This window comes from Dendrobates tinctorius, unplaced genomic scaffold (assembly GCF_039654945.1).
Source record: "Dendrobates tinctorius isolate UK_male_01 unplaced genomic scaffold, ASM3965494v1 ptg000203l, whole genome shotgun sequence".
NCBI classification, from domain to species: domain Eukaryota; kingdom Metazoa; phylum Chordata; class Amphibia; order Anura; family Dendrobatidae; genus Dendrobates; species Dendrobates tinctorius.
Window position 1 is genome coordinate 13,774,527 of NW_027361870.1, and position 17,393 is coordinate 13,791,919.

General features: G+C 45.5%; 1 protein-coding gene across 1 annotated transcript in view; it reads right to left on the minus strand.

Annotated features, from left to right (window-relative positions):
* LOC141057280 (serine palmitoyltransferase 3-like) overlaps positions 1-17,393 on the minus strand; it is a 119,937-nt gene that overhangs the window by 31,525 nt on the left and 71,019 nt on the right. The gene's annotated exons all lie outside the window — the stretch shown is intronic.

The window sequence follows — 17,393 nt, forward strand, 5'->3', positions numbered from 1 at the left end:
TGAAAATGACGTACTGTGCCCTCTACTGAAACTGCCACCCTCAGGAACTGCTGGAAGTCTGTATGGATAGGTACATGATAGTACACGTCTTTCAAATCTATGACTGCCATAAAACAACCTTTAAACAATATTTTTATTGTTGTATTAATGGACTCCATTTTGAATGTATGATTAATCAAAAACTCGTTAAGGGAACGAAGGTTTATAATCGTTCTGAATGTGTTATCAGGTTTCTGGATTAGAAACAGGGGAGAGTAAAACCCTCTTCCCCTTTCAGCCTCTGGAACCTCTACCAGGACATTTTTCTGACATAGGCTCAAGACTTCCGCTTCTAAAGCCGCTTGTTCGAGATGAGAAGATCTTAAGGGGGTCAGTTTAAAGGTGTCCCGCGGGATCTGGGTAAATTCCAACCTAAGCCCGGTGGATATTACCTTACGCGCCCAGTCACTATTCGTAATCTGTGACCATGCCGGGAAGAAGGATGACAGTCTACCCCCCACGGGAACCGCTAGTCATTGATTTGGTTTCTTTTGATCTCTCGACGAGCGTGTAAACATATAGCCCGTACCTCGTCTCCTTCTGTCTTCCCATCTGGGTCGATCTCTAACAGGCGAAGAGTTGCGCCTTCTCCCCTGGCCAAATCTCCTTCTACCAAATGGGCGACGGTAGGACGCTGATGAAAGGTTTGGGAATCTTTTCTTGTCGTCCCCCGCCTTTTCAAGCAGCTCGTCTAGGACAGTTCCAAACAAATATTCGCCCTCACATGGAATCGCACAGAGCTTTGCTCTGGACTGGATGTCTCCCTGCCAGCACTTTAGCCACAGGGCTCTGCGAGCTGCGTTAGAGAGACCTGCTGCTCTGGCGGCCATTCTCACTGCATCCGCTGAGGCATCTGCCAGGAAGGCTGCTCCCTCTTGGATGGTCGGTAGGGCCCCAAGAATTGTGTGTCTTGATGTACCCTGTTTTAGTTGTGACTCCAACTGGTCCAACCAGACCATCATGGACCTGGCCGTGCACGTTGAAGCCACTGCTGGTCATAAGGACCCGGCCGCCATCTCCCAGGTGTTTTTCAGGAAAGTATCAGCTTTCCTGTCTAAGGGATCTTTAAGGGATCCCATGTCCTCAAAGGGGAGCGAGGATTTTTTTGATGCCTTCGCAATGGCAGCGTCTAATTTGGGGGCTCTGTCCCAAGAACTTACTGCTGGATCGTCGAAGGGGTATCTCCTTTTGAGGGCTGGTGGTAGCGACCCTCTTTTGTCCGGTTTTTTCCACTCTCTGTGGATCAGATCCTGTATCTTTTGATTTAACGGAAAGACTCTCCGCTTCCTCTGTTCCAGCCCACCGAACAGGACATCCTGCATGGATAAATGGGGTTTAGGCTCCTCTACCTCCATTGTCCCTCTGACTGCTTTGACCAGCTTGTCTACCCAGTCAAGAGGCAGACAAAATCGCCCCGAGTCCTCTTCTCCTGAGGAGGACGAGGGAGATGAAGCCTGGGAGTCTCTGCTTTTTCTCCACTCTACCGAGGAATCAGACTCCGCCGGGACCTCGCCCCTTAGACTTTGCGGCTGAGACAAGGACTTTAGGGTTTCCCTCATTTCTACCCTGACAATGTCTCTCAAACTCGCCGCTACTGCAGGCGACTCTTCTGCCACCGTCTGCTGAATACAGGGGGGGCACAATCTTTTGAGGCACGCGTCCGGTAATGGGCATGCACAGAGTGCGCATTCCCTATGCTTATTTTTACTTGTAGCTTTTTTTCCCTAGAAAAAGAAAAACACAGAAGGGGGGTCCCGTCACTGAGTGAACTTTCACGAAGATCACTTACCAGTGCCACAATCAAGTACCGGAGAACGAGGGGGATTTCTTTCGGTCGATGCTCCTGTCTGCCTGGAGGAGATCTTACGAGTGGACTGGTCACTTCGTCCCGCATTACTGTCACGGGACCCTTTCTTTTTCTGTTTGACCTGCCGAAGGTCATCCAGGGGCGGCAGTGATGTTTGCCGCTGCTGCCCTTGCTTCTTCCGCTGCTGCTCTCGATCGCTTTCCATTACCACTGCTGCTGCTGCACACTGCTGCATGTAGTAATGTGGCCAAGGCAAGGTACCCTGCCCGGGTCCCGCCTAAATACCCCCTCCTCCGGTCAGCAGTATCCATGCCGCGCCCCTCGCCCCCCCTTAACGGAGCTCCCTACCCCAGCTGGCGCCCGACCCCGCGCCATCGGTGTTTCCGATGGGCGCCGCCATCTTGGAATCGCCGCGCATGCGCAGTGGCGCGCTGACCCGGAAGCGCCTCCTCCGCCCGCCCCCTGACGTCACCGCTACCCCGGAAACGCCGGAAGCCCCGCGGGACGCCCGGGAGCTCCGGTCGCAGCCCCCTGCACAGCGCTGCCAACATATCTGCGCCGCCGGAGCCGGGAATCCCCGGGGGGGGTATACTTACCGGCGGCGGCTTAATTCCGGAGACGGACATCCTCCGGACGCCGCTCCCTGCTGTCCACGCCACCGCCGTGACACCCATCCTGGGCCACCGTGGCGCCTTCCAGGAGATCCGAACCAGGCCGAGGTAGGAGACCCCCTCGCTACCGGTGTCGGCTGGCCGGCCTGGGATCCAATTCTTCTGTAGGATCCCGTCCCCTCAGGAACAGGAAACCAACTGATGCGTGGGAGAGGTGCCGCCCTTTTGTATCTGTAGGTTTCCTGTTCCTATAGGGCGGATCCCCTCTCTCGTGGTGCTGTCATGGGAGTCCGAATAAAAATGAATAATTACATTTTTACCGCTAAAATGTTGTTTGAGGCTGGTTGCACATTTGCTTTTTTTTCGCGGTATTTTAGCGCTAAATAGCGCATGCGTTTTTTTTCCTATACTTTGCATGGGATGCGCTTATGTGCGCATACACATGCGTTTGTACGCGTTTTTCCGCGCATGCGTTTTTTTGCGGTATGCGCTCGGGCGCACAAAATGCATCCTGTTGCATTTTTTGGGCGTCCGACTTGCCTCAAAAAAAAACGCATGCGCGCGCAATGCGTTTTTTTTACAGCAAGACACCCATTATAAGTCTATGGTGAGCATATGTGCGCATTGGCATGCTTATGTATGCGTTTTTTTGCACATGCGTTTTTTTTTTTACCATTAGTTTAGACAATGGAATTTAGGGGTTTGGGTTAGAGTTAGGGTTAGTTAAGGGGGTTTAGGGTTAGGGTCAGGGTTAGGGTTAGGATCAGGGTATGGTTTGGTTAAGGGTTAGGGTCAGGGTTAGGGTATGGTTTGGTTAAGGGTTAGGGTCAGGGTCAGGGTTAGGATCAGGGTATGGTTTGGTTAAGGGTTAGGGTCAGGGTTAGGGTTAGTAAAGTCATGGTTTGGGTTAGTGTGAGGGGCCACCTAATGTTGGAAAAAAACGCAAACGCGGTAAAAACGCACTAAAAACGCATACAAACGCTGCGTTTTTTTCATGCATGCTCATAAAAATGCTTGAAAAAAACGCAGCATCTGTATGCGTTTGTATGCGTTTTTTCAATGCGTTTTTTTGCGGGAAAAACGCGCTGCAAAAAAAAGCAAGTGTGAAACTAGCCTGAGCCCCACATTTTTAATTTTTATAAGGGTTAATAGGGAAAAAAAATGGACCTCTAAGTTTGTTGCGCAATTTCTCACGAGGACACCAGTACCCCAAATGTAATCAGGAACTACTTTTGACGCACAGTGCAAAACTCAGAAAGGAAGAAGTGCTATAATATAGTGCAGATTTTACTGTTGGATTTGCAGGTGCCAAAACCCACTGGGAAAGCCAAGGAAGTCCCATAACTGACAGCAGAACCCCCATAACTGACACAATTTTAAAAACTACACCTCTCAATGAATTCATCTAAGGGTGCAGTGATTATATTGACACCACGGCTATGTCACAATTTTATACCATTGGGCAGTGAAGAAAAAAAAATTACATTTTTTAAATCACCAAAATTTTGTTTTAGGCCCAACTTTTACATTTTCACAAGGAAAAAATGGGCACGAATATATGTCACAATTTCTGTTGAATGCGGAAATATCCCATATTTGTGGCTGTACAGTACTGTAGCCATACGGAGGGATGAAGTATTACTTGCCTCATGGAGTGCAGATTTTATTAGAATAATTTGTAGACTCCATATACATAGCTCTTAAGTACTAGAAGAACAGAACCCTCCCTGAAGTGACCCAGTTACACCTTTGGGAATTTATCTACAGGTATAGCAATTATTTTGACTCAATGGGTGTTTTCCCAGAAACAAGCAGTAGTGGATGTTGCCAAGTGGAAATTGCAAATCTGTTATTGCAGTGCCCATACATTGCATTGCCCAGTACGTTTTGCCCAGCTCGTGTTTCAGTAAAGGCTGGAGCAAGCCGCCCCTCGTCCACCGCGGTGTAGGCAGAGGCCGGCATGATAGTTGGGGATAGTTTTTAATGGGGTGGTGTATGCAACAAGGGGATATTTGTAGGGATGTTTGGGTGTGGATACCTTCAGTTACTGCTCCGGAGAAGTCACAAACAGTCCCCTCATCACCCTGCTGCGCATACCATGGGGTTGGTAGCATCGGTCCTGGAGAAGCTAAGGCTGGCGGTGGAGTCGCAGCCACCTGGTTGGCTGGAGCTGTAGGTGGCGGGGATCACTGGCGGTGGAAGTGGGACAATGGCGGAGGAATCTCTTTGGGAGCGGCGTCCCCGTCGGGTGAGGCCACCTGAACGCTTATCCCCGATGCAGCTCCTCAGACCCAGCGCCGGGGGCTCCTCCAGGGACCCTCCATTTCAGGTGCAGGGCCACAAGCGTGCTAGCAGGACCCGGTCTGGGAGGAATCTACGAGCCAGGCTGGGTCCAGTGGCAGTTTGCAGGCCTTCACCTCATCGGGATGACGACTTCCGGTGATGTCACATCGGGTTGTTAGGGCGATGCTCCAGTCGGGCAACCCACCTCTGCTTCTATACACAGCCGGGGGATTATCGCAGGCGCTCTGGCGGCAGGCGGCACCGCTCTTCAACCGGGGCTGCCAGACTTGGTATTGGCTGCAGGAGTTCCCTTGTCAGCAGCTGGTTTGGCAATAGATGGGCATAAGCTTATGGTCCTGGTGGGTGGCTCGTGTAGCGGGTTTGTGCCTGGGTGGGTCACCCTCTCAGGTGCAGATTGCTGGTCCAAGCAATTGTTACGGAGCGGTATCATCCAGGGTGGAGCGGCCCGCCAGGGCCACGGCATCTGTGTCATCAGCATCTGTGTCATCCGGATCGTCGGGATTCGGTCCTCAAGCACAAGAGGGTCCAGAGGGTGGGATCACCACAATGGACGGTCGCCTGGACTCGGGACCTGCGGCTGGGGGGGGGGGGGGAAAATCACAGCTCCCTCGCAGCCCGGTGAGTATGATTTTATGTCTTGTCCGTTGCCTTCGCTGTTTATGTCCCCGGTAGTGGGGGGGTAGTCCGGCGGTACGGTCCGTAATTTTTGTCAGGGTGTGGGGGTTCAGGCAGTTCCGTGGGTTGAAGGGTTTAGTGAGATCCTGAGTTCTGTGAGGGATTTACTGACACTTCTTGAGGGTGGAAGGTAGACTCTGGCGCATTTAGCTGCGTGGGTGGGTTCGCAGTCTTTGGGTCCTACTTTTTTTGGGTTTGGGATCGTTGGCACCCAGCAGAAGTTCCGATCCGGTATCAGTGTTGATGCAGGCGGGTAAGGACAAGGAGTGGAGGATTCATTTAGATGATAGGGCGCATGGGGAGGTTTATGTTTGTTTTGAGGATCTGCTTGGGGCTCATCTTAAGAAGGAGGTGCATGAAAAAATCTCGAAGGACGAATAGGTTGAGATATTTTCACTGCTTCCTTTAGAGAAGTTTAACTTGGACAAAGGGAAGAAGGATGATAGTAGGAGGAATAGCAAAAGCGTAGGTGGCGCCTGATCCCTCAGACATTTGTCATTTGGCTTCAGGCATTCGCTAATTTGGCGAGTGTTTTAGGGGAAAAGGCGCCAGAAAATTGCTCGCCTCTGCTCTGCTATATGGACTCCATTGGAGAGGCCCATAGAGTTTATGTGGGTCAAGCATCGCTCCGTTATGACGAGCAGTTTCCACAGAGGAAAGCTATTCGTCCAGCTATTAGGTGGGATCAGAAGGACATTGGTTTGTGGCTGCGGGTAATGGCGCAGACTAGGTTTGGCCATTCCTTTCCTAGGGGGGCTGGGGTTGCTGGCCAGTCCACCACTCAGGGGAAAATGCAAGGGGCAGTCAGGAGCTCAGAAGCCTGAGTGGGAGAATTTGCACAACTGGAGGCGGACTACTTTTTTTCCCCCACTGTAGATTTTATTTATTTATTTATTTATATATATATATATATATATATATATATATATATATATATATATATATATATATATATATATATATATATATATATATACATATATACACACACATACATATATACACACACACACACAGTATATCACAAAAGGGGCTGAGCTATGGACTGGGCGTGGGTATGCAGAGTGGGCATTGCTATGTGGAGTGAGTGTGTCTATGCGGATTGGGCATGGCTTGATACATACACACGTGTGTGTGTGTGTGTGTGTGTGTGTGTGTGTGTAGTGTGTATGTATTATATATATATATATATATATATATATATATATATATATATACACACACATATATATATATATATATATATATACACACACACATACACACACTAGCTAAGAACCCGTTCTACGCCCGGGTGGCGAGCATTTTTATTGATATATGGTCTCCCATCTTGGTATGTGCTGCCCTCCTATCCTGGTAAGCATGGCACCCTCACCCCCAATCCTGGAATGTATGGTCCCCTCACCCCCCAATCCTGGTATGCATGGTCCCCTCACCCCCCCTACCCTGGTATGCAAGGTCCCCTCACCCCCCCTACCCTGGTATGCAAGGTCCCCTCACCCTGGTATGCACGGTCCTCTCACCCCCCCTATCCTGGTATGCACGGTCCCCTCACCCCCCCTATCCTGGTATGCACGGTCCTCTCACCCCCCCCCTATCCTGGTATGCATGGTCCCCTCACCCCCCCTATCCTGGTATGCATGGTCCCCTCACCCCCATTCCTGGTATGCATGGTCCTCTCACCCCCCTATCCTGGTATGCATGGTTCTCTCACCCCCCTATCCTGGTATGCATGCTACCCCTCATACCCCAATCCTGGTATATATGGTCCCCTTCACCCCCCTATCCTGGTATGCATGGTGCTCTCACCCCCCTATCCTGGTACGCATGCTACCCCTCATCCCCCAATCCTGGTATACATGGTCCCCTTCACCCCCCTTTCCTGGTATGCATGGTCCCCCTCACCCCCCAATCCTGATATGCATGGTCCCCCTCACCCCCCAATCCTGATATGCATGGTCCCCTCACCCCCCTTTTCATGGTATGCACGGTCCCCTCACCCCCCTTTTCATGGTATGCACGGTCCCCTCACCCCTCATATTCAGGTATGCACGGTCCCCTCACTCCCGTTTTTAAATATCTTTAATTTTAAACAATTTTACAGATCTGATCTGTCTTTGTGCTTTGGGCCAATATACATGTTTCAAAGCCACATACCACCATGTGACTTTCACTTTCAGCAGCTTGATCACTGTCAAACCATTGCAATGTACAAGCATTGCAATGGCTTATAACTATCAGTGCTGCACTGACAAGCCCCTTAGACCATGCTCTTCGCATGGTCTGAGGGGCTTGCCATATCTTGGTGACCCAGATGTGGTCATGACCACATCAGGTCACCATGGCAACGATTGAGCCCCCCGCGATAACATCGAGGAGATGCTGTTCGGAGTGCAGATGTCAGCTCCTTCCCTTCGCCTGCCTTCTAAATGCTATCGATTGCAGCAATTAGGGGGTTAAACAACCAGAAGAGATGCGGCTGTGATATCAGCTGATCACCGAGTGATCGCTCATGTACAGCTTCTGCGCACACAAAATTGCCTGAACGTACTGAGTACACCAAAGGATGGGAAGTACTTCCCAACCAAGATGTACTGAGTATATACAAGGTCAGGAAGGGGTTAATAAAGTATACAGTGTATTTGTAATAAAAGTTGAAAATCATGATGGACTACTGCAAATGTCTGATAAAATCCTCCTATATACACACTTAATTGGAACTTGGTATATGAATGCTGCTGCAAAAAAAAAGTATTTCGGAACACCCATCATGATTTAAAGTTGTAAAAAATATGGAATAAAAAAAAGTGTGGAAGGAGGATCTCTCACCACATCCTGTAAAGGGCACATCAAAGCGGTCTGAGTGTACAGTAAGAAGCATATGTCAAGTGTCAAAGTTTAAGGCTGCAAGTCAGTGTAGTGTATGTATGCAGAACATCAAGTTACATATTTAATAGATAAGTAGGAAGTGTGAGTATATGAAGAAGTAATGTAAAACCTGTCCATTTATAATGACCACGGGCAAGATAAAGAACCCCAACTCACATCAGGACAAGATCCCAGGTACTTTCAGCTGCATCACATCTAATGTGGTGTACCTAAGCATTTGTACTAAATGTCCAACTGGGGGTCTGTATGTGGGGGAGACAGGGCAAAAACTGAGAACAAGGATGAATTCTCATCGCCACACAATTAGAAAAAAAAAAAAGAATGGATCTACCTGTTGCAAAACATTTTTGTATCCCCGGTCATAGCATGATGGACATTAAATTACTTGTATTAAAAGGTAACTTCAAGTCTCAGAGAGACAGAAGAGTCTGGGAGTATAAATTTATGATGACCTTTGACACACAGAGCAGGAATGAATGTGTCACATGGATTTGTGTCTTTTTACATCAATTAAGGAATTTGCTCTTCAGATCTTGTGGGGGCATCACAACACAAAACCAGACCCCAATCAGAAGGCAATAAAACTTTCACTCCTTATCTAAGAAATGTTCCAATATTTATGTTTATCCCTCTCCCACAATGACAATTATACTTCATGTCACTCGTCTTATCTATTGTGTTATTTATGTGATGTGTTGTGCATAAACATGTGATTCTTCAGATGTTGTATTAGTCTAGCCCGATGAAGAGACCTGAGTAGTCTCGAAAGATTGCAATGGGTTACCATCTTTTCAGTTAGCCATTAAAAAGGCATCAACCACTGAGGACTCTCAATTCTAAATATTTTTCTAAGGGCTGAACAGTCAATGAAAGGAGCTTCAAAAGGTCTTGTAAAAAACAAGTCCATTTGGAGTTAATTTTGGGACATACAGCTAACTAAGGCTATCATAACTCACAATGCACCATCTTCATCACAAAAAGGTCTCAAGAGGATTAAGATAACTGACCATTGTAGAAGCCAGTCACCAATGTCAAATTACACTTTTATATGCCATGATATTCAAGTGCTGTGTTTAGTCAAGGTAACCTTTGCTAGATCTGTGTGGTTTACCATTATGGTTCATTTCACTAGTACTATATTAAAAAGCTATATTTGCAAACAATAATATTTCTAGAATTCGACCTTTTCTTACTTTTGACTCTGCAAAAACTCTTACTGTTTCTCTTATTCATTCTCGTCTCGATTATTGTTACTCTCATCTAATCGGTCTCCCTCTTACCAAACTCTCCCTTCTCCAATCTGTCTTGAATGCTGCAGCCAGGATCATATTCCTCACCAATCGTTACACCGATGCCTCTACCTTGTGCCAGTCATTACACTGGCTACCCCATCCACTCCAGAATACAGTATAAACTTATTACCCTCACCCACAAAGCCCTCCATGGCTCAGCACCACCCTACATCTCCTCCCTTGTTTCAGTATACCACCCTACCCGTGCCCTCTGTTCTGCTGATGACCTGATGTTAGCATCCTCAAAAAATAGAACCTCCCACTCCCGTCTCCAAGACTTTACACGTGCTGCGCCAATTCTTTGGAATGCACTTCCCAGGTCAATACGATTGGTCCCCAATACCCACAATTTTAAGCGTGCCCTGAAAACGCATTTATTCAGACTGGCCTATCGCCTCAACACATTAACCTAATCTATCCCTGTGTAGCACAGCCAAAAGTTTTACCATAACCAGGTTCCCCGCATCATGTTCCCACATGCATAATGCATCCATTAGCCCTCTGTGTCTGTACTGTTACACACCTAACGTTATGGCTGGTCCATACAATCAAGGCAACTGTTACTATAAACCTTTCGTGTCTACCTCTTTCCTCAGACTGTAAGCTTGCGAGCAGGGCCCTCATTCCTCTTGGTATTTGTTATAATCTATGTGATTATTGTTATGCTGTAATGTCTATTGTCTGTACAAATTCCCTCTGAAATGTAATGTGCTGCGAAATATGTCGGCGCTATAGAAATAAAATTTATTATTAATAATAACGATAAAGTTTTTAAAACCATTGAAAATAGACATGCACATCTCTAATGCAAACGCAGCCTTAGTAATGTCAAATTGACCTCATCATAGAAATGAATAGTAACCCAGTAGTAACAAAGAGTCCATTTAAGGCTAGATTCACTTTAGCGTTTGAATCTGCAGCGTATCATCCGCCACTGCAAACATGTGTGGCGCCCCTGAGGCTCAGTCGCCACAGAGGTACTGCACCTCCTCCTGAGGTGTGGTGCCCCACCATCCAGGTAAGGTGGAGACACCTGACCACGCTCCAACACCTGCACCCCACACCACAAAGTAGCGTAGCAAAGCACCTTTGGCGGCTCCCTGCTTGGAGTGTAGCATAGCATCCCTTGGTGGCTCCCTGCTTGGAACACGAAACGTGCTGGGAGGTGGGTGGAGTTTAGTTCGCACAAAAGAGCGGGAAGAGTTGATTCAGTCAGTCTTTCACTCGGTCAGTGAGTGAAGATGTAGAAGGACAGAGTGTGAGACAGAGAAGATCCCCGGGAGAGGGATGGAAGAAGGAAGTGCTGCAGCAGGCCACAGTGATCTGGGTCTGCTGGCACAGGAAAGAGACAGAGAAAGGAAGCTTGATTCTCCATTGGGAAGAAGGATTAGCACGGAACGTGAAGAGAATAAGAGGACAAGGACTAGGGTTAGAAGAGAACCCTTTTCAAGTCCTAAGCGCAAGGCCGGGGTCCAGTCCCCGAGGTTGTACGGATACTAATGGTCCTGCAGCAGACACCGGAGGAATAGAAGTAGTGACCACTTTATTCCCACACGAGACTTGGGGGCACAACAGCAACATATTAGTGAGCAAGGAGTCCTCGAAGCAGGCTACAGCCGTCTGCTGTACAAGTAGAGTTCATAGGAACATCTGACAGGAGGAGGAACTCCAGTGTAACTCAGTACTAGGAGTACTTCACTTAAAGGCGCTATAAGAGGAGATGTTCAGAAAAGGCACATATGTTGGAGGAGTGTTGGAAAGGAGTATTCCATCTGGCCTGGAGGTTGACCGAGTCCCTAACCCGGACGACACGGCACGGAAGCAAGCACCTCTTTGCACAACAGACTGTGAGTAAAGCTTTGGAACTACATGCCCTGGTGTCCTCCACTTATTCCTGCACTAACCTGCCCAGTACTGCTACATCCCTTGCAGCTGACACTACACCATCTGTGTCACTTCACCTACCCTGCCCTGGGACTACAGCCCTGCCTGTGGAGGGCTATAACATCACTGCTGCACCACACCATCTGTCCCAGAGGATCTGTCTGCAGCGTCAGCTTACATCTCTATAGCCGAACACCACAGGTGGCGTCACAAATCACTTATAAACTTTCATCACCATAAGCACACTGAACATTTCTCTTTTACAATGGGCGCCCAGGGCCACGGACCGGGTCCCAGCTGCCGTGACATCTCCCATTGAAGCTTATTGGGCCTGGTACAGAGTACCCCACAGCCCTGGGTGTGACGGCGACCCACATGCAAAAACGCATGCAAACGCAGCGTTTTTTATCCACATCATATTACGCATGAAGCCAAAAAACGCTGCGCTTGAGTTCGATATGACAGACAAAAAAGGGCATGTCTCATGGGATTTCCATTTTGAAGAACACGAGCGTATCGAACGCATGGCGTATGTATGTCCTTGCGTTCACATGCATTCCCATAGACAGTAATGCGCTTTTTTGACGCACTCCTCCGCATGCACATGATTGCGCTTATTTGATGGTTTTGCCGCTTCCAAAAATGCAACATGATGCGCTCACCGGACTGACGCTTGCGTACGCAAAAGCATGCCTCTGCGTACACCATGTTAACTATATGCACGCATGTGGATCAAACGCTGCGCACACGCAAATGTGAAACCAGCCTAACACAGTGTACTCAGATGTTTTGTAACAGTTCAAAAATTATTTCTTTTAGTCATTTTTGATCAGGAAGATTGTTTGTACAGATCTCTAACTCAAAATGATGGGGTCACTGTCAGAGGTAACATCATCCTGCTGTGACTAAGAGGAGTGATGTGTCATGTATTCAATAACACTCTCTGCTCACCCCCAACTAACGTGCTGCCAGAGGCAAAAGAGGCAAATTGTGGCTGGCATTTAACAGTTACTGTCTGGATGGTTGTGCTTCTGTTGCTGCTCCCCCATTCTTAGCTGTGGTACGCATTTTTTCCCCTTTACACTACTTTGTAAGGTACTATTCCCACCTTTTCTTTTATCATAAATTTTGTACAACACTATATTTATCTTTTGACAAATCTTTTTAATCCAGTTATTCAATCCTTGCCAAAAAAGATGTAGTAAGAAATGCTAGATAGTTACACATATAGAAAGCAAAATGTGGCTGTAGGCCACAGTATAGGTATGGCGTGTATGATTGTTAAGTTGGACTTGTAAAACAACTGTTCAAAAGTAGGAATACACAGTTACATTTCCATATTTTTTTTACCTTTTTACTGCATTTCATCTTTAACAAAATTCAGCCCCCTTACCAAAAATGGCAATATAAAATGCTAAGTAGGTAAATGACCTACAACAGTGCACTTTATTAGTGGAGTGTATATGATGTGGGGAATTGGGGTTCCTTTCCCTGTAGGGTGCTGTTAAATAGTGCTGAACAGCCGATCTGATAGTACAGGCAGCATCAATAGACTAAGAAAATGGGCATGGTGCATCACACCCTACGCAAGCCTCATCTTTGGACATTTATAATACTAAGCAACCCATTACACTCATAGATAATAGGTGTGTGAGTAGCAGTTCCAACAGTATTTTGCACCATTGCTGCTTCTGTGTTTTATCACATGAGCAGCATCCGACAGTATCTTAGTATTGTGACTTGGTATCGACAAGAACAATTTATACACATCAGCGGTACATTGATTTTCTGTAAGAATAATATTTCACTTATTAGGTTAGGTACATTGCAGTTAAAAATTCAAATCAGAAACATGGACAAGACGACACATGAACAGGGTGTTTCATACTCAAATGGTGCTCTCTCACGAAAGTGCAATCGGACCCTGAAACGGCGTTGGACTGATTGCATTTATCGGTTTCCCCATTCCCACTGATTTGTCTCCTTGTCCAATAAATATATGGATGAGATTTGTAGCAAATGGCGAGTGATGGGGAATTTTCTTTTCTGGAGGAACTTATGAATAGACTTCGGAGCATGGAGCTCAAGTTGTGTGCAGGATAGATCTCATCTCTTGGATTTGTTTGCTGGACAATATAGGGTGAATAATGCCGACTGCCATTTTACTTCTTTTGAACTAACAATTATATATTGTTTCAATTCTTTATCTAAATACAAAAGCAGATTTCCTAAAAAGAGTAAGTCAATAAAAGTGCTCTATTTGTATAAAGTGAATGGTTAACTATAGGAAAGGTTAATGGCACTTCATCACTATGGGGTCATTGGAAAGGAATGTTATATAGTTTAGCTTTTATAGTTGGACTTGGGATCTTCCCTTTTTTAATTATTATGTCAGTATTGTAGTTCCGTAAGGGTATAATCACACGGGTGATAGAGTCAGCAACAGTCATTATAGCATTGTTGCAGTTACAGGTTATCGTGAGAAAGCCAGAAAGCAAAACAATTCTGTAAGTGGAGTTTTAAAATAAAGAAAACGGCCTTTGATCCTATTCAACACACCGGAGATACGATTATATTCTTACATTTAGACCGCTTAAAAAGTTTGCCCATATTTTTTTTAACAATTGTGTACTGTGGCCCTTACTCATATATACATATTTCAGGTTCTCCTCCTGCACTTGTTAGTACAGCCTTCTTCATAGACTGCACAGCACTTTACTTTCCTCTATCTGCAGCCAATTTAGGTCCTACGACTTGGGAATCATGCAGTATTACGGTATATAGTCATTCTATTGTTGCCGCTACACTGTTATGGAATCAGTTTGCCTTTTTAGAAATTTGTCTAGTCTTGCTCCCTATAGCTAGGCTCTGATATAAGTAACCCCTCCTCTCTTGCCCAGTTAAATGTTTGTTAGCCATCTTGCTAGGTTCATCTCTGTATATCGCTGTTATAGAATTAGGTTTCACCTGCTGCCGCTATTGCTGTTAGTATTGCACATAATACCAGAATTCAGCTGGTGAATACATTTCTTCTGGAATCTTCATTCATGCCTCTGCAGTCGAGTTGAAGCTGACAACTTCTTGGTGGGAGTATTGCTTCAATACCGACATACATGGAAACACTGTCTCAAGAGCCCCACACTTGCAGCCTACTGTAGTTACGGAGTCAGAATAAAGCACTTGTGACCAGAACTATCAATGGCCTCCTCCAATGAAAAAAAAAAAAAGCTGTACAATGGAAAGATGCATTTTAATTGGAGGAGGCTGATGGGCAGGTTTGGTCACATGCTGCTATATTAGGCTTCTTTTATACATACTGTGTTTTTGCGGCCCCAATAGATTTCTATGGGGCCGCAAAATCGGCCCGCAAAAATTCCACGGTGCGCAGTGTGCCGTATGGCGATGAGGGCTGTATTTGCTACGTGGAAAAAGCCTGCTCGATCTTTTTCACGGCGTACGGACACGGCCCCCATTGAAAATCAATGGGGCCGCAAAAACAAATGAAGTTTGTTTATGCGGTGCACAGTCACTTCCGGTTTTGCGGAACGCCTTTTTTTTTTTTTTTTTTTCTTCTTCAATACTTCTTCCGTAGTATTGGAAATCTGAAAACCGGCGATCCGCAAGTTTTTTGCGGTCCATTATTGCAGTAGACCGTGAAAATTGCGGCGATACGGTCCACAAAAAAACGGTATGTGTAAAAGAAGCATAAGTAGGCATGTTGAGAACAGGGTCACTGTACAGTCTGTGAGGAAAGGCTACACTGGCAAGCCACAAAAAGTGCCATAAAATAAGGTCTCTAACACATTTGATAAAATAGACATATAATAGGGTTAGTATAATCTAACTAATTTTTCTTCTCTTTCAGCTAACTTCGGGGGCTTATCTACAGCATTACAGAATGCTGTAGATAAGCCCGATGCCAGTGGCCGCAGCTGATAGCCAAAAAAATTTATGACAGATTCCCTTTAATAAATCACTTATAGAATTGCCTCAGTGATCAAAAAGTAAATACCATAACTATTGATATAAATCACAATGTCCCACTGAAAAAATGAATAAATCAGGATAGAGGACCAATTGGTATAAAAAGATATATTTTTATTAACAAAGAATTAAAAATATACAAATGGAGAGATGCACATATCAATGAAGGGACGTTGTGAACCCATTATTTTTCACATGTATCAAACACCAAATTAATTCACCATTATCAAAAATAGTAATAGGGAAACAATAGCTGCAAAATCCCTTATCCTATAAAAACATCCACATAAATGTGAAAACTGTGCAATTTGTTATAATAAATATCCATAAATTAGTACGATAAGGGTTCTCAAAAATATAAGGGCTTTCAAGTCTATATTACCACTGCAAATTGCCAAAAACCGCCAATAATCTGAACTATGGCGATTCCCATAGATATATATTAAGCTGGGCCAATTTAATAACCATCCGTATGGCAATGTCGATCTTTGTTAGCGGCATTTAAGTCCGCTCTCCCAATATAAAAGGTGATTACCACCCTCTTTGGCTGTATAATACAGCACACAAAGAAAAAACAGGCCAAAATCCGCCTGTCAGGAGTGGTGATTGGCATGGAATGTAAATCCATGCACCGGCATAATTGCAGTAATCATGTAACAATAGAACAAATATCATGGAGCAAAGCAGCCATTACCAATAATTGATAAGGAGTCTCCTCGGGCGTCCCTCTGCCCCGACGCGCGATTCGCTTTTGCTTCAACGGGAGGCCATAGTTCAGATTATTGGCGGTTTTGGCAATTTGCAGTGGTAATATAGACTTGAGAGCCCTTATATTTTTGAGAACCCTTATCGTACTAATTTATGGATATTTATTATAACAAATTGCACAGTTTTCACATTTATGTGGATGTTTTTATAGGATAAGGGATTTTGCAGCTATTGTTTCCCTATTACTATTTTTGATAATGGTGAATTAATTTGGTGTTTGATACATGTGAAAAATAATGGGTTCACAACGTCCCTTCATTGATATGTGCATCTCTCCATTTGTATATTTTTAATTCTTTGTTAATAAAAATATATCTTTTTATACCAATTGGTCCTCTATCCTGATTTATTCATTTTTTCAGTGGGACATTGTGATTTAGATTCCCTTTAATATAAGATATGGCAGATTTCACTTTGTTGTTTTCTTAGACCATCTCTTGGATAATTTTACACTGGTATGTCATGTTCATTTTTTTTCCATAACATTTTTTCTACATGCTTTTAGAAATTGGATCTTTTTCTGTGTTGAGCACCAAGACCCCCCATATGAGCAAGGAAACTAAACATGGACATGAAATGAGCAGAAAAAAAAAAAAAAGAAGAGAAGATCTGCTGGAGCATGGTCTGCTATCCATGTTGGTACTCTGAGGCAGCTCAACCACTGCGAACTTTCTCAGCACTCAAATTATGGCACTTAGAGATTCTCTGGCATTTACAAGACCCCCATATTCCCATGACATGCCTTGTAACCTCCAAAAGGCATCCAGGATGCCATGCAAGGACTTTCGCAGGAGCCTGGTCCTGCTGTCACTGAGTACTGACATGGACACCAGAACATTGTCCTGTGAATCTTTTTGCTCAACACTTAGCCATATCCACCAATGCTCGATTTGGTGTTCTGTTCCAGAGTTATCTAGAAATAACAGCTACTGTATATACTCGAGAAGTTTTTCAGCACATTTTTTGTGCTGAAAAAGCCCCCCTCGGCTTATACTCGAGTGAGGGTCCCAGAAGATGGAGGGGGAGCAACAGCGGTGGAGCAGCGGGTTATAGGAGGCAGGAGCCAGCTGTGCTCGCAGTTAATATTCATTTCTCTTTAATAGCGGGCACAGTTGTCGCAGCCGCCGGGCGAACAAGTGT